At 34.2% G+C, this 21,895-nt stretch overlaps 1 long non-coding RNA gene across 1 annotated transcript; it reads left to right on the top strand.

The window, feature by feature from the left end:
• Positions 1-1,858: 1,858 nt before the first annotated feature.
• On the top strand, positions 1,859-20,826 carry LOC144579669 (uncharacterized). Its single transcript, XR_013527808.1, has 3 exons — positions 1,859-1,931; positions 19,333-19,463; positions 20,706-20,826. It is a non-coding gene; the product is annotated as an uncharacterized LOC144579669 (long non-coding RNA).
• The last annotated feature ends 1,069 nt before the right edge of the window (positions 20,827-21,895 follow it).

The raw sequence follows: 21,895 nt of genomic DNA, 5'->3' as shown, positions 1-21,895 counted from the left end.
TCAATACATACTTATTTGTGAAGTTTGGTTGTTTTACTGGTTATTATTATGTAGGAAATTATCAAAAATTATGTAAGAACCAGACAATTCTGAGAACATACTGTCCTTATTTAATATAAAATGGAAGTGATCTCATAGTAGAATACTATTATTCCAAAAAAATTCTATTACATAAACTAGATGGTTTTTCAAGAGCAGATTCAATTTTCTTTTTTTTTTAATAAATTCTGGTACAGTTGATAATAACCAAAAGTAACTAACACAGATGCAACAACAATAATTTCCCTCAAATTCCTTCCATGCTTATGATTCATCACAGCCTTCTTCCCAGGACTATTGTAGGAATCCTATGATTTCGTGGCTAAATACAGTGAAGAACTCTATCAAAACAATATTAATGATCAACCAGATCTACTCCCAACAACTGTTTTGTCTGATTGTAAAAATAGTACATATTCCTTGAGGGAAAAACAGAGCATGAGAACTTCTTGAAGCATATACAAGTTTCAATAACCGAATCGATCAAACAGAAGAAAGGATATCAGAGATTGAAGATCAACTCAATGAAATAAAGTGAGAAGGCAAGATTAGGAAAAAAGTGTGAAAAGAAATGTACAAAGCCTCCAAGGAGTATGGGATTATGTGAAAAGACTAAATATATGTTTGATCAGTGTACCTGAAAGTGATGGCGAAAACTTAGCCAAGTTGGAAAGCATTCTTCAGGATGTCATCAGAGAACTTCCCCAGCATAGCAAGGCAGGTCAATATTCAAATTCAGGAAATACAGGAAACACCACAAAGATATTCCTCAACAAGAGCAACCCCAAGGCACGTAATCATCAGATTCACCAGTGTTGAAATGAAGGCAAAAAGGTTAAGGGCAGCCAGGGAGAAAGATCGGAGTACCCACAAAGGGAAGCCCATCAGACTCACAGGAAACCTCTTGGCAGAAACTCTACAAGCCAGAATGAAGTGATTATTTTCTTCTCTTCTCTTCTCTTCTCTTTTCTTTCTTTCTTTCTTTTTTTTTTTTTTTTTTTTTTTTGAGATGGAGTTTCGCTCTTGTTACCCAGGCTGGAGTGCAATGGCGCGATCTCGGCTCATCGCAACCTCCGCCTCCTGGGTTCAGGCAATTCTCCTGCCTCAACCTCCCGAGTAGCTGGAATTACAGGCATGCGCCACCGTGCCCAGCTAATTTTTTTGTATTTTTAGTAGAGACGGGGTTTCACCATGTTGACCAGGATGGTCTCGATTTCTTGACCTTGTGATCCACCCTCTTTGGCCTCCCAAAGTGCTGGGATTACAGGCTTGAGCCACCGCGCCTGGCCGAAGTGATTGTTTTCTAAAAGTTTTTCTTTTCTAGTTATTTGACTAGAGAGAACAGGCTTTTGTTGGGGACTTCTTGGATTTAATTTTGTTCCTTGGTATTGGTTCCTGGTATCTTCACCAACAAGCCTGAAACAAATTAGGGAAAATGAAAACCAAGAGAAAGCACCACATGCATTTCTACTTTAGCCAACGTGGATACACGTGATTGTTAACTCAACTCAGGTCTGGCTGCTCAGTGCTTGCAGAGCTGAACAACAAAAGCAAGGTATGGCGAAAAGAAAGTGACTTTATTTACCAAAACTAGCAATAGAGAAATGGCAGAATTCACATCCAAAGTAACTACTTTGAATTTCTGGCAGGAAGGCAAGGGTTTAAAAAGGGAAACTTGATATAGGAGGCATGTAGGAGTTGTGCTGAGTAGAAGGTCTGTGTATCTTGTTAGGGTGGCTATGTTGGGTCGTAGACCATCTGGAGCGCAGGCTGGCATCATCTCAACGATGGCAAAGTTGTTGCCGAGCTGCCTTGAAGTAATCTCTAGAATTTTGCTGCTGGATCACCAAGTTTGGTCTGTCTGTCTCAAGATTAGCTCTTGGAACATCCAGGTAAGCACGTAACTAGATACTAGCATATAATTTGATAAATATGAGAGTATCCTGTGGAAAACGGTGGGATGGGGAGTCTATTTTAAGATTATGGGAAAAGACTTCTGCAGTTTGCTTCAAGGTTACATCTCAAAACTAGGGAGAAAAAAGAAAGGAGAAAAGTTTTAAAATGCATTTCGAAGTGAAGCTGCTCAGTTACATAAGGAGGAACTTAAAATGCACATTGAAGAAAATATTGTTGGTTAGTTATATTCAGATTTGTGATCTAAAGTAAATTTTAAGATTCATTGAATGCTAAGTTTAAATATTAAAGTGTATTAAAGATAAGGCTCATGTTGATTAACTCTGGTAGGCTACTGCCCTCTTTGAAACTTTATTCTGTGGTATTTTGAGAAAATTTACCATTCTTAATTGATCTTATGAGTAATTTGAGGCAGATGTATCCATTTAGTGTAGAAACATCATGTATTAAATCTGTTAAAAATAAGTAGATGATCAGTATAATATGTAAGTAAATATATTTAAAAATATTTACCAGTAACTCATAAGTGATACCATAAAATGGTGTTAAATGAGTTTACCAAATAGTTTAACAAATAGGTAATATTTCACTCATGTAAAATCAGCTGAATTCAGTAGATCTGGGATTATTTCTTTATATATATAATTGCATTTTAGGTTTTGGGGTACATGTGAAGAATGTGCAAGACTGTTGCCTAGGTACATACATGGCAGTGTGGTTTGCTGCCTTCCTCCCCATCAACTATATCTGGCATTTCTCCCCATGTTATCCTTCCCCAACTCCCCAGACTCTACTGTCCCTCCCTAGTTCCCTCCACAGACCCCAGTGTGTGATGCTCCCCTCCCTGAATTCATGTGTTCTCATTGTTCAGCACCCCACTATGAGTGAGAACATGCGGTGTTTAATTTTTGGGGTTCTTGTGTCAGTTTGCTGAGAATGATGGTTTCCTGATTATTTCTTTAATTTTACAAATGAGTGGTGAGAGGTGGGAGTGAGAATGGAAGAGATATTAGGTAGTTTGTCCCAAATTGTACAGCTATAAAATGGAGAATATGAATCCTCTTTTGGGGTGTATCTTCTATTTTTTAGGACATCAGCTATGAAAAGTGAAGAGGAGTATGGCTTTTAAAATGTGTTTCACTTTTACTTGGGGCTATGCCTACAGATATGGTTATTGACAACTCGTGAATTTATGCTGCCAGATAATCACATTTTCTCAAACATGGATACAACAAATCTAAGTGTTAAAATACAGAATCTAAAGTTTGTGATCACTTTGGTCAGTTTTCCTGCATGGAGGTTATTGTTTGTGCCCTAAGATATTTACATGTATTTAAACCCAAATTTGCTAAGTGTTTATCTGACAAGGTCTTTCTCAGAAAACAACTTCATTCCCACCATATCCCAGTTCTGGAAGCATGTGTGTGAGGATGGGAAAGGACATTAAAATGTAGCTGCCACCTACAAAGAACAGAGATAGCCATGTATAACACATTGTTCAGCAAACAGGATGAAGCTTTGGGATGAGAATGGTAATTTTTAAAATAAGAAATGCGCTCTAAACAATTTTAATCCTGTGGAATGTGTCTACATATTCAGTGCCTTCAAGGTTTTCCTCATCCTAATCCATTTACAGAACTCTAAAATATTAATCTGTTGATGTCAATCTTGTTAAATTCTTCCAATGGGCCTATATATCCATTCGATCACCAGTCTTACTTTTCCAAAAAGGATCTGAATTATGCCTACCTCTTTAGTGTCTTTTCTAACAACTCTCTCCTCCCATATTATAAATTCTGTATCAAATCACCTACTGTTTTTCAAAGGAGCCACACTATTTTAAGCCTCTGCTTATTCTCACAGGCTACAATGGAGCCTGTTTGTATAATTTCTCATTCTTTAAAACTCAGCTTCGATATTTATAATTATATATATATTAATAAATGCTATAACACTTCCTTTGCCCAATCCCTTTCTGTCAGCGATTGGTAGGTAGTTAGCAATCTGTTGTGAGTTATTGTGGCTGGATGTCCACAACATGGTCCTCTCTACTTACCTATGTTCTCTGTTATCAAGCGATAAAGACTTATGGTGTCTTCCTCCCTATTATCCTCAGATGACTCTTGACTCCGAGGAGTATGCCTTTAATTTTTATAAATTCAATCTAACATGTGCCTGGATTGTAGAATATATTCAGTAAATAGTTTATGCACAAATCACCAATGATGGGAATCTTGTATAGCATTTTCAAAGTGTTTTAAGAAATATGCTAATACACCTTCTGCAGGAATGAAAAATGATTCTATATTGTCAATTTGGGAAATGGGAGGATAAATACACTTAAACAGTAAATTTATAACAAGAATTCTGAAAGCTATATATATGCTAATTCACACTGTAGCTTTCCAAGAGATGGCTACTATATGAAGGTTTTGCCAAATTTGCTTGAGAAACTCTTTTTCATTTAACATCTATTAACATTTAAACTTACTTTGAGAAACTCAGTATTGAAAGAGCTGGACTAGTCTATTCTATTTACTTAACTGAAACACATTCATTCCTCCACTTAACCAAACAGTAAAAGGGGGTGGGGAAGAAGTTTCTGTTGCCTTTTTACCATAATTCATCACAATTAAGTTTTAGAATTAAATTAACATTTCTACTTCTACAACGCATTTACTTTTAACCACTTGAAATTTCTATAAGTTTCTATTATGTGTTTATGATCATAAAGAAATAAAGCCATTAATAGTTGGTGAACCAAAATAAAGATATTTAGTTAACAGTAAAAACTAGATCTTCCTTTTTGTTATTGTCAAGAAAATATGGTAAAAAGCAGGACATCATATGTAAAAATTATTATTCTTTATTAAATTATTGTTGTTCATATGTATTGCCTAAATCAATGCTTTACTGAACAATTGTTTTCATCTCAAAAGATTTTTGAATTGTATTCATTGATACAAAAGTCATGTATATTTTCTTTGTGAAGTTCTTTTTTGTTAATATATTTCCTTCAAAGGAAGATTAAAGAATGATTATTCAAGTAGTACATTACGTTTCAGCATATTCCACATTTTGATTTCCACAATATTACCTTTTCACCTTAAGAAATTTTTCAGTCCTTTATTCAAGTCCACAAAATACATACCCAAATATGTCTGTTAATATTAATTGATTTCCTAAAGTAAACCAACTCATGTAATTGGCACAAATCCTAAACTCTCAGGGGCTACAGAGTTTTAAAGCAAGTATAGATATTTCCATATACATGTGACAGTAAAAGGTACAAGGTAAGTATTATAAGCACCTGAAAGAAATAGATGTCACAATAGGGTGGGGGTGGGGGAAGAAGATCAATTAGGGTCAGAAAAAAAATTACAAAAGGACATGATAATAGTGTTTTTCCCATGAAAGCTGCATTAGATTTCAGGAGGCAGAGTTTGTAGAAGTGATTTCAAACTGAAGAATTTGCAGGTACAAAAAAATTAAAATGACAAAGCAAAAAACTTGTTTGGGAGTGATTAGTAGTACTGGACAGCTACAGTATTATAAAAGTATGCAGTTATTAGTTTCACTGAACAACTGTAATATTATAAAAGTATGCAGCAGAAATGGATAATAGGAAAGTTCAGGTTGAGTCATTTTGGGGAATTGTTTGAAAATCAGGCAGAGAGATCTGTATTTAATGCACTTAACACTGGGATGTCATTTAAGGTGGTTAAGCAGGAGAAGAATTTAATCAGTGTGGCACTTGAGGAGCATAGATCAGCCATAGACACAGTCAGGCACAGGAAGAGCAATTAGGTCAACAGCAACAAGCAGTAGATTTGATTCAAACTGCAGTGAGAGTAATAAGGATGTACAAGAGAAGATAGATCTGAGAGTTAGAGGACACAGACCAAAACAAAATAGCTGATGATGAAGTGTTCTCCATTGCTATAATACAAATATTTAAAAACAATACAGACAGCTAAGAAGTAAGATTCAAAATTAACTAATGAGAACTCACTTTGGTGATTTTAGAGTAGGCATTTTTTTTTATTGCATTTTAGGTTTTGGGGTACATGTGCAGAGCATGCAATAGAGTTGCATAGGTACACACAGGGCAGTGTGTTTTGTTTGCTTTCTCCCCTTCACCCACATTTGGTATTTCTCCCCTGGCAATCCCTCCCCACCTCCCCCTCCCACTGGCCCTCCCCTTTTCCCCCTATAGACCCCAGTGTTTAGTACTCCCCTCTCTGTGTCCATGTGTTCTCATTTTTCATCACCCACCTATGAGTGAGAATATGCGGTGTTTCATTTTCTGTTCTTGTGTCAGTTTGCTGAGAATGATGTTCTCCAGATTCATCCATGTCCCTATAAACTACATGAACTCATCATTTCTGATTGCTGCATAATATTCCATGGTGTATATGTGCCACATTTTCCCAATCCATGGTATACCAATATTTTTTAAATTGTTTAAATAAAATTTTTAAATAAAAAAGAAAAAATATCATGCTTTAGAGTAGGCATTTTAAAGCATGATATTTTTCTTTTTTATTTAAAAATTTTATTTAAACAATTTAAAAAATATTGGTATACCATATTTATATATATTCATGGGGTACATGTGATGTTCTAATGTGATAATCACATTAGGGTAATTGAGGTGAAATTTCTTTTTATTTAAGTCAATTTGAGTTTTCTGTTGTTGTTTTTTAACTTTTTAATTTTATTTTAAGTTCTGGGGTACATGTACAGATTGAGCAGGTTTGCTACATAGGTATACATGTGCCATGGTGGTGGTTTGCTGCATCTATCACCCTGTCATCTACACTAGGCAATTCTCCTAATGCTATCTCTCCTCAATCCCCCCACCCCCTGCTATTCCTCCCCTAGTCCCGCAACCCCCAGGCCCCAGTGTGTGATGATACCCTCCCTGTGTCCACGTGCTCCCACTGTTAAAGACCCACTTATGAGTTAGAACATGAGGTGTTTGGTTTTCTGTTCTTGTGTCAGTTTGCTGAGGATGATGATTTCCAGTTTCATCCATGTCCCTGCAAAGGACATGAACTCACCCTTTTTATGGCTGCATAGTATTCCATAGTGTTTAAGTGCCACATTTTCTGTATTTAGTCTATCATTGATTGGCATTTGGGTTGGTTCCAAGTCTTTGCTATTGTGAGCAGTGTCACAATAAACACACGTACATGTGTCTTTAAAATAGAATGATTTACAATCCTTTGGGTATATAGCCAGTAATGGGATTGCTGGGTCAAATGGAATTTCTATTTCTAGATCCTTGAGGAGTCGCCACACTGTCTTCCACAATGGTCAAATTAATTTACACTCCCACCAACAGTGTAAAAGTGTTTCTATTTCTCCACATCCTCTCCAGTATCTTTTGTCTCCAGATTTTTTAATCATTGCCATTCTAACTGGCGTGAGGTGGTATCTCAATGGGGTTTTGATTTGTATTTCTCTAATGACCAGTGATGGTGAGCTTTTTTTCATATGTTTGTTGGCTGCACAGATGTCTTCTTTGGAAAAGTGTCTATTCATATCCTTTGCCCAGTTTTTTATTGGGTTGTTTGTTTTTTTCTTGTAAATTTGTTTGTTTTCCATAAATACTGGATACTAGCCCTTTGTCAGATGGGTAGATTGCAAAACTTTTTAAACATTCTGTTGGTTGCCAGTTCACTCTATTGATTGTTTCTTTGACTGTGCAGAAGCTCTTAAGTTTAATTAGATCTCATTTGTCACTTTGGCTTTTGTTGCCATTACTTTTGGTGTTTTAGTCATGAAGTCCTTGCCCATGCCTATGTCTTTAATGATATTGCCTAGGTTTTCTTCTAGAGTTTATATGGTGTTAGGCCTCATATTTGAATCTTTAATCTATCTAGAGTGAATTTTTGTATAAGGTGTAAGGAAGGGATCCAGTTTCAGCTTTCTGTATATGGCTAGCCAGTTTAGAGAGCAGATTCAAGTGGATGCAATAAAAAATGATAAAGGGGATATCACCACCAATTCCACAGAAATACAAACAGCAGAAATTACTACAAACACCTCTATGCAACCAAACCAGTAAATCTAGAAGAAATGTATAAATTCCTGGACACTTATATCCTTCGAAGACTAAACCAGGAAGAAGTTGAATCCGTGAATAGAGCAATAAGAAGGTCTTAAGTTGAGGCAGCAATTAATAGCCTACCAACCAAAAAAAGTCCAGGATCAGATGGCTTCATAGCCCAATTCTACCAGAGCTACAAAGTGGAACAGGTACCATTCCTTCTGAAAATATTTCAAACAATAAAAATAGAAGAAATCCTCCCTCACTTATTTTGATGAGACCAACATCATCCTGATACCAAAAACCTGGCAGAGATGCAACTAAGAAAAGGAAATTTCAGGCCAATATCCGTGATGAACATTGATGTAAAAATCTTCAATAAAATACTGGCAAACTGAATCCAGCAGCACATCAGAGAACTTATTCATCACAATCAAGTTGACTTCATCCCAGCTATGCAAGGCTGGTTCAACATCCACAAATCTGTAAACATAATCCATCAGATAAACAGAACCAAAGAGAAAAACTACAAGATTATCTCAATAGATACAGAGAATGCCTTCAACAAAATTCAACAGCCATTTGTGCTAAAAACTCCTAATAAACTAGATATCAATGGAATCATCACAAGATAATAAAAGCTATTTACAACAAACCCACAGCCAATATCATACTGAATGGGCAAAATCTGGAAGCATTCCCTTTGAAAACTGGCACAAGACAAGGATGGCTTCTCTCTCCACTCCTATTCAACATAGTATTGGAAGTTCTGGCTAGGGCCATTAGGAAACAGAGAAAAAAGGGTATTCAAATGGGAAAAGAGGATGTCAAATTGTCTCTGTTTGCAGGTGACATGATTGTATATTTAGAAAACACCATTGTCTCAGCCCCAAATCTCCTTAAGCTGATAAGCAACTTCAGCAAAGTCTCAGGATGCAAAATCAATATGCAAAAATCAAAAGCATCCCTATAAATCAATAATAGCACAACAAAGAGCCAAATCATGAGTGAACGCCCATTCACTATTGTGACAAAGAGAATAAAATGTCTAGGAATACAACTAATAAGGTATGTGAAGGATCTCTTCAAGAGGAACTACAAACCACTGCTCAAGAAAATAAGAGAGGACACAAACAGATGGAAAAACATTCCATGCTCATGGTTAGGAAGAATCAATATAGTGAAAATGGCCATATTACCCAAGGTAATTTACAGATTCAATGCTATCCCCATCAAGCTACCAATGACTTTTTATATGAAACTAATAAAGAGCCAAAACAATACTAAGCAAAAAACACAAACCTATCTGACTTTAAACTATATTACAAGGCTACTGTAATCAAAACAGCATGGTACTGGTAACAAAACAGAGATATAGACCAATGTAACAGAACAGAGCCCTCAGAAAGAATGCCACACATCTGCAACCATTTGATCTTTGAAAAACCTGACAAAAACAAATGGGGAAAAGATTCCCTATTTAATATTTTTTATTTTCTTTTGTTTATAAATTTGCTGTAATTTTTCTAATAGGGAATCCTTTCCCCATTAAAAATCCTTTCCCCCTTTTCAAATCAGCAAATTAGGTTGAATTCCTGCATGTTATCCTCCCCAGATATATCATATCACTATTACTACAAATTTGATGCACATTCTGTTCATATTTTTAAATTTCCTAAGTACACATATGTACATATAAACATAAAATAAAAATATAATATTGTTTTAGAATTTCCTGAAGTTTAATTAAATATTGTATCCTGCAACATGCTTTCTGAAACTGTATGTCATGAGGTTCGTCTGTACTGATGTATATAAATCTGGTTAATTCATTGTTAATGATTACACAGTATGAATATGTCACAAAGTATCTATATTTACTTAAAAATAAATGTTCTGATTGATAACATGATTTCTCTTTTTGTGGTATTTAGATAAACTTTTTTATTTGGAATAACATTAAATGTACAGCAAAGTTGCAAAGTTAGTGCAGAATTCCAGAATACTCCTCACCCAGTTTTATACTCTTAAATTACAGTGTTACATTTCACCAAAACTTCAAAAACAACATTAGAACCATAAGCCCAGCTTTTTAGAGCAAACAACATATACTTCTGACCCAATAATTCCTCCTCTGGTAGGCATTCTAGAGAAATCAATTGGAAAGATGATAAAGGTAGTTGGAAAGATAGATAGATACCCATTGTAGAATTTTTGTGATTGTGAATAATTGAAAACACAATATACTAGGGTATATCTTTTACAGAGCTATTTCAATTGATATGAATAATGGGGAATTTGGGAGTTTCGCTTGTTTTTAGAGAATGTTGACCTGAAAAATGCATGTTAAAGGAATGTGAATCAGGATAATAATTTTCACAAAGGTATATTTTAAAGAATTACTTTGTTTTTGATTGATATGTGCACATCCTAGTCTAGGCAATATTTAGATTTTTTTGACTAAATGGAAATTAATTACTAGTTAGAATAGCCTTGATTGCATTTAGCAGAGTAAATGTGTGTGTGTGTGTGTGTGTGTGTTTGTTACAGAGAATACTAGAAGAAACACTAAAAATAAAGAAGAGTTAGAAGAAATATTGGAGGATACTCAACACCATTATTTCATTGTACAGATGGGTTAACAAGGAACTCATGAGGGGAGATCATTTTCCTGAGATAATCCTACTGATAAATGTATCAGCAGGACCCAGGGATTCTTAGCCCTAAGATATTTTTCTTTCCTTGGACTTTATTTTAAATTCAGGGGTACGTGATGTGCAGGATGTGCAGGTTTCTTACATAGGTAAATATGATGGTTTGCTATACAGATTATCTCATCACCTAGATATAACACCAACCATCCCTTAGCTATTTTTCCTGATGCTCTCCCTCCCCATAATCCATCACCTCTGGCAGGGCCCAGTGTGTGTTGTTCCCCCTGTGTTTCCATGTGTTCTCATCATTCAGCTCCTACTTATAAGTGAGAACATGTGAAAGTCCAAAGCTTTGAGTACTCTTTTTGGGCACAGAGCTAAAATAAATTAAGTTATAATTCATTTTACTTTATTTATAAACAAAGATGTTTATTAACCTGTCCCTGCCAAAGAGCTAATTATCACTCTTAAAATTTAGCAAGAAAGATTTAAAAGTTTGTTCATGAACGTAAAAAAGGTCTCACATTAAGTTATACAAATAGAACATCTGTGAAACTCTTACTCTAAATGAAACAATTTTTTTAATTTCTTAAAACTCATAGTAGATTGAAAATATGATCATAATTCAGTTCTCCCATATCCATATCCTTTACAATGTGACTTTGCAGCTGCTCACATCAAGAGAGGAGTCTCTTTTCTTTCCCTTTGTACCTGCCTGTGAATTTTTTTGGTCATAAAATGCAGCACAAGTAATGTAGTGCCAATTCCAACTCTGGGCCTCAAAGGGCCTTTGTAAATTTCTGTCCTTTCTCTTGAAATGTTACACAGACACTAGGTGAAGAATCCCAGGCTGGCCTAAAGGAAGGTGAGAGATGAATCATACCAGCTGAGACTGTACTGGGCCAACCAGTCCCCAGCTGACCTGGCAGGTACATCCTAACCACCAATGCATGAATGGGCTCAGCTGAGGACAACATCTGGCCCAGATAAGCAGAACTATCTTGGTGACACACAGACTCATGAGATCAATAGAATATTGTTGTTTGAAGTCATTGAGGTTTGATTAATTTTTCATGACAATAGCTAAAAAGCCATTGTTTACATGAAGGCATTAAAATTAGATTATGGGTTACTTATATATTATGTAAAAGCTTTTCAATAACAAGTAAAACATTATTCCACAGTTAAATATTGAAAGGTATAATTTTGGCCAAGTAAAAATATTTTTCAATAATTTTTTCATAAATGATAGACCCCACTATAGTTTTATATCACCAAAGTTTTTAAGATCACATTTTATATTCTTCTCTAATTTGTAAGTTTAAGAAATAGCTTCTTAAATTTCTTAAAATTTGTATTATTTAAATTATGTTATGCATCAAAATCAATGCCAGGAAAATACAAACCAAAATCCTCAATTTTAATAAATAAGCCTGGTTTAAAAATAACTCTGTCATAGTCAAACACAGAAGCAGAGAGTACAGTGGTTTTTATCAGGGGCAGAGGACATGGGAAACTTTTATTCTAAATGAAATACACACACACACACGCACACACACATATTTAAATTTCTTAAAACTCATAGTAAATTGAATATATGATCATAATTAACTTCTCCCATATCCATACCCTTTACAAAGTGACCTTGCAGCTGCTCACATCAAGCTATAATTGATGTGAGCTCCCTGCTCACATTCAAGGGAAACAAAGTTTCAGTTATACAAGATAAGTAAGTTATAGAGATCTGCTGTATAACATTGTGGCTACAGGTAAGCATTCTGTGTTGTATACATTAATATTTGTTAAGAAGGTAGATTCCATGCTAAGTGTTTCTACCACAATATAAGTTTTAAAAAAGAATTGTAAAATAAGGCATACCAATAAATAAGATGAGGTGAAATTTATGTAACTTTAAATCATCTGGCATTCAGTTTGCAAAAAGTGAATTAACAGTTATAGTTGCACATTAGAGCATGTTTCTTAATTTCATTAGCTAAGTGTAATATTTGTGTGTGACCACTAGATAGAGCTACTATAATAATATCCTGAGAGTAAACAACAAAAATATAGGAAACTGTCTTACAATTAGCATGTATATAGATTGCTTTTCTTTATAGTACATTCTACATGACCTCAGGTAGCTCTGGATTTGCTAACTTTAGTTTGATGTAACTCAGCTCTACTTTCAGTATAATACATGCAACCCCCAATTTTATTAATTTACCAACCGTGATCTGCATATAATGCATTATAAAGTTTAATTAATCATAGTAATAGTTCTAAAACCATCATACAATATTTTCGAATATGTCAGTATGATATTCATTCTAAAGCCACGAAAAATAATTTTGTGCTGAGCTTTTAAGATATTTTATGATTTTTGATACTTATTTACATTATAGTGCTTATTAAACATGTGGTGAATGAGGCTTGCCACTTTCAGATAAAGATTAAATGTAAAATAAAGAATATACAAAAATAAAGTTTCAGAGTACTGCTGAGTTTCTTAAAGGAGATAAATTAGGATAACTAAATAAAGCATAAGTCTCCTCTCTTTTTGTCAACAGGCAGAAGACCTCCATTATAGAACCAACAAAGAGCAATTCAATTTGTAAAAAACTCAGAGGCAGAGATTATGTTCTAAACTATTTCTAGTTCCTATAAACAACCATCACTGTCCACATCATAGTATAAGAAAATAAATCCATTGAGACTCATTCTTAAATATAAATAAATTATTTGCTATGTTAATACATCATTTATAAATATCTAGAATGCAACATATGTAGTTTATTATAATTTCAAATGAATGACCCCTTCACAACTTAATTTATTAATCTGTAACATTTTCTTAATGATATGTAATTTAGGAATTGAGTCAGCATCAATTGGTTTTGCTAGTCAATAAAGTAACATTTCCCAGATTTTACTGAATATCGAAATCACCCAGAAGCATGTTGAAAAGACAGTTCTAGACTCTACCTCCTGCTTTTATAAGTAATGAAACTGACTGAAATCCTGCATTGAGTCCTATCTTTCTGTATTTTATCAAGTGCCTCTCATAGTTCCAATGCAAAAGACCATAATCTGTAATTTCATTAGGTTAGTAATTAAAAATGTAAACCCTAAATTTAAAAAGACCTGAAATTGAAGTCTCAGTCTTAATGGACAAAATGGGAACCACAATACCAGTTTGTGGAAATTAAAGCAGCTAATGCATATACAAGAGTAACAATGCCTGGCACAAGAGAGTAACTCTATAAATGGTGTTCGTTATGTTTTCTTCCCTGCTTATGTCTAACTAGTGTGAATATTCTTTGACAAGATATTCAAGAAGTAAATGATAATTATAGTGATATGCATTCTTGTTATGCTTCTGTGACTTTATTAATCCTTGCTATGTATTATATTCTGCAGTTCCTGTTAATCACATGCTTACATGAGTAGCAGTGTCACTTTATCTCTTGATAATTACTAAAGAGTCTTGTTCTTGCATTTTTTTTTTACTACATTTAGGAACAGATCACATTGCCAAAAGGTGTATCTACCTTGTTTACTGCAAATGTAAGGCGTCAAGAAATATATACAAGTCTTTTCTTACAAAGTGTTCTCAGATAAGAACTTCAGAAATTCCTCCTGAAAAAAACTATTCAACTGAATGTTGCCATCCAGTATTTTAAATCCCTTTCTTTTCCTAGGGTTACCTATAAAATTGTTAATGCATGACCCTTAGTGAGACCGCTGAACTGAACTGCTTTCATAGCCCTTCATTTACATAATCCTGCTTGCTGATATTATTCTATCTGAAGAAAAATATGCAATGAGTATAACATACAGTGAGCCCATTTTTTAACAATTGTCTTTTATTTGGAAATTAATCATTTTGAAAAGATGTACATTGATATATTGAATATATTGGTATGGCTTTTGAATAAAAGAGTTGTCCCATACTGATATATTGGAAAATAATCTGAATTAAGTAAACAATGATAATAAGATAGGCTAAATGAGAATGTATTTGTCCAAATATTGAACTGTATATTTCAAAAGTAAATGACTTTATATACTTTCATATGTGTTTCTTTCTTCCCACTTACAATTAAACTTAAGGGAGCTAGAACTAATATTAGCTTACTTTTGTTGAGTGTATGTTAACTTCTGGGAAATCTCCTAAGTATTCTATATTTAGTAGCTCATTTAACCCTCATAAACCAATAAAGTATATAAAAGTATTCTCCTGCTTTGATAGGTGAGGAAACTGAGACACAGAATAAGTTAAATAATGGGCCAATGGTCATGCAGTGGGGAATTTTGGATTCATAACCAAGCAGTCTAATTCTGCAGCCCATGACCTGAAATCACATCAGAACCTCCATTTCCTTTTTATTATAATCCCCGGTCTAGTTGAGACTCTTATTACCTCAAGCAGGCCTTTGATAAAAGGAGAGGGCTCACAAAACTCATCAAAGTTTGGCTTCAAGATACTTTTCCTATCTATTTTTTAGTAATTCTGTTTCTCGTAGCTTTTCTTTCTGTCATTGCAGGCTCTTCAACTTGCCCAATTCTAAATTATTCCTTCACCTGACTTAATGCCTTACTTTATTTTATAGCAAACTGACATATGCATCATTCTACATTCCACTTAAATCCTTCATGCTTTCTAACATTTTGTTTACATCTCTCTGGTACAGAGTAATTTCTTCTTTTCTGATCCTGACAGGAGATCCTGAGAGCTCAATCTAAAAATCTTAAGCCCATATGTGACTAAATTCCCAAACTCTTTTCCAATATACATTTAGTTCCTAGAAGTGATATTTTGCTTTGGGATATTTTGCACCCATCAGATGATATCTCCTACATTACATGCACTGCATTTTGGAGATTTAGGGATGACCCATATTTCTGCATAATTTTAACTCTCAGTGCAGAAATAGAGAAGGAGAATATGGGTCTTTATGGGTCCAGTGACTCACTAATGAAGAGTCTGGATACCACAGGAGAACTTATCTTGAGAGACCCGTAGACTAGATGATGCAGGTGAAGATGCAATGGTTATAGTGATTTGGTTTTCATTTTGAAATTTCTGCTATCTTTTTACTAAACATTGTCTCTATCAGCGATCACCATTTTTTTTCTTTGTTAGAGTTACAAAAACAAAACTGTTCACAGACGTCAACATGGTAATGATGAGCTGTTTTAAAACAAAAGCTATAATTGTTTCAGTAATACATTTCAAGTAATTTGAATTTTGTTAATCTCCATATATCTATTAGCATATAACTATGTAAGAAATTTTTTAATTAACTCAGAAAATAATATGTGGAACTTATGATTTTAAGAATTTTCTGTAGTGACTCTGGCCTAAGAACATGGATATGGACATGGATTCTGCAGCCCTCCACGGCTAAAGGACAAGTTGAAAACTCCTCAGTAGGAATATTTATTTGAAATTTAACCCCTTCCTCAATTGTGATATTATTCTAGCCTCTCTCTTTTTTTCTTTCCTCTTCATTTTCTTTTTCTTTTCCTCTTTCTCTGCTGTTTATCTTTTAATTCTTCATCATAGTAACGTAACTATGTCCTTTTCCATGATGAACATGCAGACATACATTTTGAACACTGCAATCTCATTCAATGGTTTGGAACAGAATTCAGGAGAGAGCAGGCCTCTGAAGTCTCATGTCTAGGTCATGGCCTCTCTCCTCACTTTCCTGGCTAAGAACACCTAATTTTATCCAGGTTTAGCAGCCTGGCTTGTCTCTCCCCGGCTACAGGTAGTGGATATTGACTAGTCTAGATAATCAAGGTAAATCTTATACTGGTGCTGATGACTGCTTGTATTTCAATCCTCATTAATCAGGTAAAAGGAAGTCTACTTCCTTTATATTTGATTACATTTTTTTCCTTGATAAAAATAGAAAACCCAAGAAAAATTGCCTTTTCCATCTCTGAATATTTTTCTGTGAGGAAGCAATGCCTATAATTGCTGAAACAAGGCCGTAGGGACCCAATATCATGTTGAGAATGGCAAAGTTTGAAGTACAGTAGTTCTCCCTTATTCACAGGGAGGACTTTGTTTTTGTAACTCTCACAAAGAAAAAAATGGGACCGCTGATATAGACAATGTTTAATAAAGAGATAGCAGGAATTTCAAAATGAAAACCATAGCACTATAACCATCGCATCTTCACTTCCATCATCTAGTCTACAGGTCTCTCAAGATAAGTTCTCCTGCAGTATCTCCTACTTTCCAAGCCCCCCAGTGGATGGCTGAAATTATAGCACTATGAACTAAATTGCTGTCTTTGAACATGTTTCTATTCATATTTCCATCCACCTCTTCAATGCCTTCTACATACTAACTAAGCACTTTTCATGTTCTGTGGTCATAACTTTTGCAGTTTGAGGTGTGACAGCAAAACCAGCAAGAATTTTTTTCTTCTTCACAATTTCACAGAGAGAATGTTCATTCTTATCATAGATCTTAGCACTCTCAGCATACAGGTTTTTCCTTATGAATTTGAGGACTTTCACATTTTTACCTAAAGGAAGTACTTTATGGCTTCTCTGAATTATCAGCCTCACTACTTTTGTTCTTTGGAAACATTATTAAGTAAAACTAAGGTTTATTTGAACACAAGCACTGCGATGTGTGACAGTTGATCTGATAACCGAGAGGGCTAAGTGACTAGCAGGCAGGTGACTAGTGTGGTTGTGCTGCACAAAAGGAGTTTAGCATTTTAAGGACAGAATAGGACGTCACAAGATTTCATCACAGTATGTAGAATGATGTGAAACTTAAAACTTAAAAATTGTTTATTTCTGTAATTATCCAGTTATGCTCAGATTGAGGTTGACCACAAGTAACTGAAATCACAGAAAGCAAAGCCATGGTTAAGGAGGTCTATTGTAGGCTAATGCGATTGAGCCCTTAATAAGTATTATCTACTCTAAAGTCAATCTCCAGGCATCTTGTGGTATAATTTTATTATTTAAGCATTCTTAAATAAAGGTTCAGTTACTTGCAACAAAAATCATCCTATTTTACTATGCTCATTTTAGTAATCCTGCCTCTCATAAAGTATGTTCCCAAGAAAAGTATCACAGATGCCTATTCTAATTATATGAATAGTACAGGAAACATTTTTTCTTATATTAAAATAATATTTAAGCTATTTTTAAGAATTCATGTGACAGTAAGATATAATATACCTTTTCATTTTATATAAATTCTTAAAATTATTACTATAGTAGAACATAATAAGGAAAGTAAATTTCTCTTAGATTTCTTAACCTGCAAGAATTTAAGTGTCAGTATAGACTTGGCTGAAACCCACAGACAAAATTACATTGATGCAATGAATATCACTATGTTATTTTGGGACTATCACAGCTTTGTGGATGATTTTATACTTTATTACTCTTATTTGTGGCAATTTTTTTTCATAATTTTTCATTTCAAATTGAGGTTTTGATATAATTTTTATAATTTCTGATATTTTACAAGTTTAATTTTTAATAAATTATACTTTTCTGTTTCTGGCTTTATTTTGGAAATTTTATAATAGCAATAATTGGTAGGTATCAATATAAATTTTCAAAGTTTACAACATTTTTTACCATGCATCATTATAAAAGGAGTTATATCATTATTAAGATTTATTTATTTATTATTCCTATTTTGTAATAGATAAAAAGTAATTTCAGAGACTTCACATTACTTAGTATCATAAAACCAAAAGAGAAAAAGAGCAGACAAACACAACCTTACAGCTATTCTGTGTAATGACGGTATTTGTGGTCTAGCACAAAATCTCTTCGAATCTCCATGATTAGCAGACTCATAGTGCAGTTATGAATAATTATAAGGAATAGTTAAGCAGGCAAGGATCATCAAAAAGTTTAACAGAAAAGGATAAACAAAAGCTGTAAGAAGGTGGTAATCATTCTGAAATCAGGGACTTGATGGGTGCTTCCTAACAAAACTGGCCGAGTCATACAGATAAAGAGTTATCCAGATATCTATTTACCTATCTGCTGTGTGTGTGTGTGTGTGTGTGTGTGTGTGTGTGTAGGAGATAGCTATTTACCTATCTGCTGTGTGTGTGTGTGTGTCTATGTGTGTGTGTGTGAGTGTGTAGGAGATAGCTATTTACCTATCTGCTGTGTGTGTGTCTATGTGTGTGTGTGTGTGTGTGTGTAGGAGATAGCTATTTACCTATCTGCCTAATGGGTGTGTTTGTGTATGTATGTGTGTGTGTGTAGGAGATAGCTATTTACCTATCTGCTGTGTGTGTGTGTGTGTGTAGGAGATAGCTATTTACCTATCTGCCTAATGGGTGTGTTTGTGTATGTATGTGTGTGTGTACGTACACACACACGTTAGGCAGATAGGTAAATAGATGAGGAATTGTCAGAAGTTAGAAATTCAGGAGAAGAATTATTCTGACGTTAAGAGAGAAGAGAGGTTAGGAAGAAATACCTACATTTGTAACAAAAAATACTATCTGTAACACCGAGATAATTGAAGCCTGTTGAGTCTGCATTGTATTGAATAATTGCTAAGTTCCCATAAAGAAAATAGTTTTCTGAAATCGTTGTTTTAAAAAAGAATGAATTTTATTTGGTGTTTTTAATATTTATTTTGTTGTTATCCCATTTTTCTTACAGAATGGGAGCTCACCAAATAAAGCCTTAGGAAGCAGGCAGCCTAATATTTTAATACATTTTACGCTCAAGACAAAATACCCAGGAAATGCTGTTCCTACCACTCTATTCTTGGCATGCCATTCATTACAGAGGTAAGTCTGGGTTAACAGATTTGTAAATTACAGAATAATTATGTTTTGATCAGCTTAAATTTTAGACACATTTTGGTCATCTAAATGTAATTTTTCAGTATAATCGAGTATAAGTGTCAGTTGGGTACAATTGAGTGTAACTCTCATACTGAGATGAGATCCATTTTGGAGACAATGAATTCAAATAAATTAGTAGTATTCAACATCAAGGAAGAAGGTGGTACAGTAAGAGAAAGCAGGGATAGATCACTATGGCTCATGAACATATATAGGTCTTGTAAATGAGATGAAGCCGGTAAAGAGGACATGAAGAGTAGAAATACAAGAGAAAATGTAATTAATATGGTGATAAAATGACTCTAGAGAGGAATGTGATTCAAGAAGAAAATGATGCTTAATTGTGATAAGTATTGCTTTCACTTTGTGTAATATAGAATCAAAGAACTGGCCATTGTCTCTGACAACATGAAGTTAATTAATGCTTTAATTAGCACAGTTTCTGTTGAATGGTGAGAGAAGTAGATTAAGTAGATAGAGGAGAAAAAGGAAAATGAGCGGCAGTGAACAGAAGTTTTTTAAAGAGATTTTGCTGTAAACAGTAGGGAAAAAGGTGAGATTTACAGAAAGGTGTTATGTCACAAGATTTTTAATAGAGGATACAAATATTTTGCTTTGTATCAATTTTCATTCAAATCAATTGAATGAAATTCCCAGTGAAACTTCAGTGTTTTATATCTCCAGAGTAAATATTTGGAAGCAGAATGACTGCATTACCTTAAAGGTATATGTTTAACTTTTTGAGAAATAGCCGAACAGTTTCCCAAACAGCTTGTTTCACTTTACATTTGCAACAACAATACTTGAGAGATCCAGTGTACTATTTCCATGCCAGTACTTGATATAATCTGTCTTATTAATCATTCCGATGAATGTGTAGTAGTTTTCATTCATATTTTCTTGATTGCCAGTGATGTTGAGGATCTTTTTCTGTGGTTATTGGCTATTAATGTATCTTCTTTTGTAAAGTGACTGTGCCAATTATTTGCCCACTTTTTAATTGGTTTGTCTTTTATGAAGATGTTAGATGTTTATCTATTCTGGATACAGGATATAGAAGACATTTTTCAGATATATGGATTATGAAAACTTCTTTTGTGTGGCTTGACTTTTCTTTTAGGTGGCTTTCTTTTCTCTTTTCTTTTCTTTTCTTTTCTTTTCTTTTCTTTTCTTTCTTTTCGCCAGAGTTTTACTCTTGTTGCTCAGGCTGGAATGCAGCGGTGCAAGCTCAGCTCACTGCAAACTCTGCCTCTCAGGTTCAAGTGATTCTCCTGCCTCAGCCTCCTGAGTAGCAGGTATTACAGGTATGTGCCAAGATGCCCACTTACATTTTTGTATTTTTAATAGAAACGGCGTTTCACCATGTTTACCAGGCTGGTCTCAAGCTTCTACCTCAGGGGATCCATCTGCCTTGGCTTTCCAAAGTATTGGGATTACAGGTGTGAGCCACCTTGCCCAGCCCTTACATGATTTTCAAAATTTTTAAATCAAAATTTAAAAAATTTTTAAAGTCCAATTATTCAAATTTGCTTTTATGGTTCATGCTTTTTTTGTATCCTGCCTAATAAATCTTTGGCAGCCACTAGGTCATAAAGATTGTATCTTAAATTTTTTTTCTATAAGTGTCATAATATTCATTTTTATACTTAGGTCTGCAGCCCATTTGAGATTACTTTTGTGTATCGGGAGATGTAAGGGTTCATTAAGTTTTTCCTCATAGGAATATCAATTACCTCCAGAAATGTTTGTTGAAAACACATTGCTTTTCTCACTGAATTCCTGGGCAACTTCTTTAAAAGCAGTTGTCTAATTCTGAACTATATCATGTTTCATTAATCGCCTTTCACTAGTATTTTATTATTTGGATTACTGTAACTGTATATTGGTTTTAAATCAGATACTGTCAATAGCTTTCTTGCCTTTGTAAAGTTGGATAGAGTCAGGAATTTGCAGGATTGTTTTTAATAGGCAAAATATTTCTCAGGTCCCTTAAGAAACACAACAGGTAGCAAACTAGCCAAGTTCCCAGGCTGTGCTATAAAACCAATAAAATTCTCAGTGTGCTTGAAACCCCAGTGAGAGTTAAGTAGTGTTGAAAAGAGAAGTACAATAAATAGTCCCATTAGCCATACCTGCTAATATAAATTGTCCAGGTATGGAAAGTGAAATATAAGATAAGTCAAACGTAATTTTTAAATATGTTTGGCCTGAATAATTGGAGATACATGCTTTTAAAAAAATTAAAATAGTAATTATATGTATATATATAACATATATGTAAACACACACAACATGAAATTTGCCATTTTAATCATTTTAAGGATACAATCCAGTGACATTAATTATATTTGCAAGATTTTGCAACCATCCCTATC

The sequence above is a fragment of the Callithrix jacchus genome, chromosome 16 (genome assembly GCF_049354715.1).
Source record: "Callithrix jacchus isolate 240 chromosome 16, calJac240_pri, whole genome shotgun sequence".
Classification (NCBI taxonomy): Eukaryota; Metazoa; Chordata; class Mammalia; order Primates; family Cebidae; genus Callithrix; species Callithrix jacchus.
Note: the sequence above shows the minus strand (reverse complement) of the source record. Positions and strands in the feature narration are given on the sequence as shown.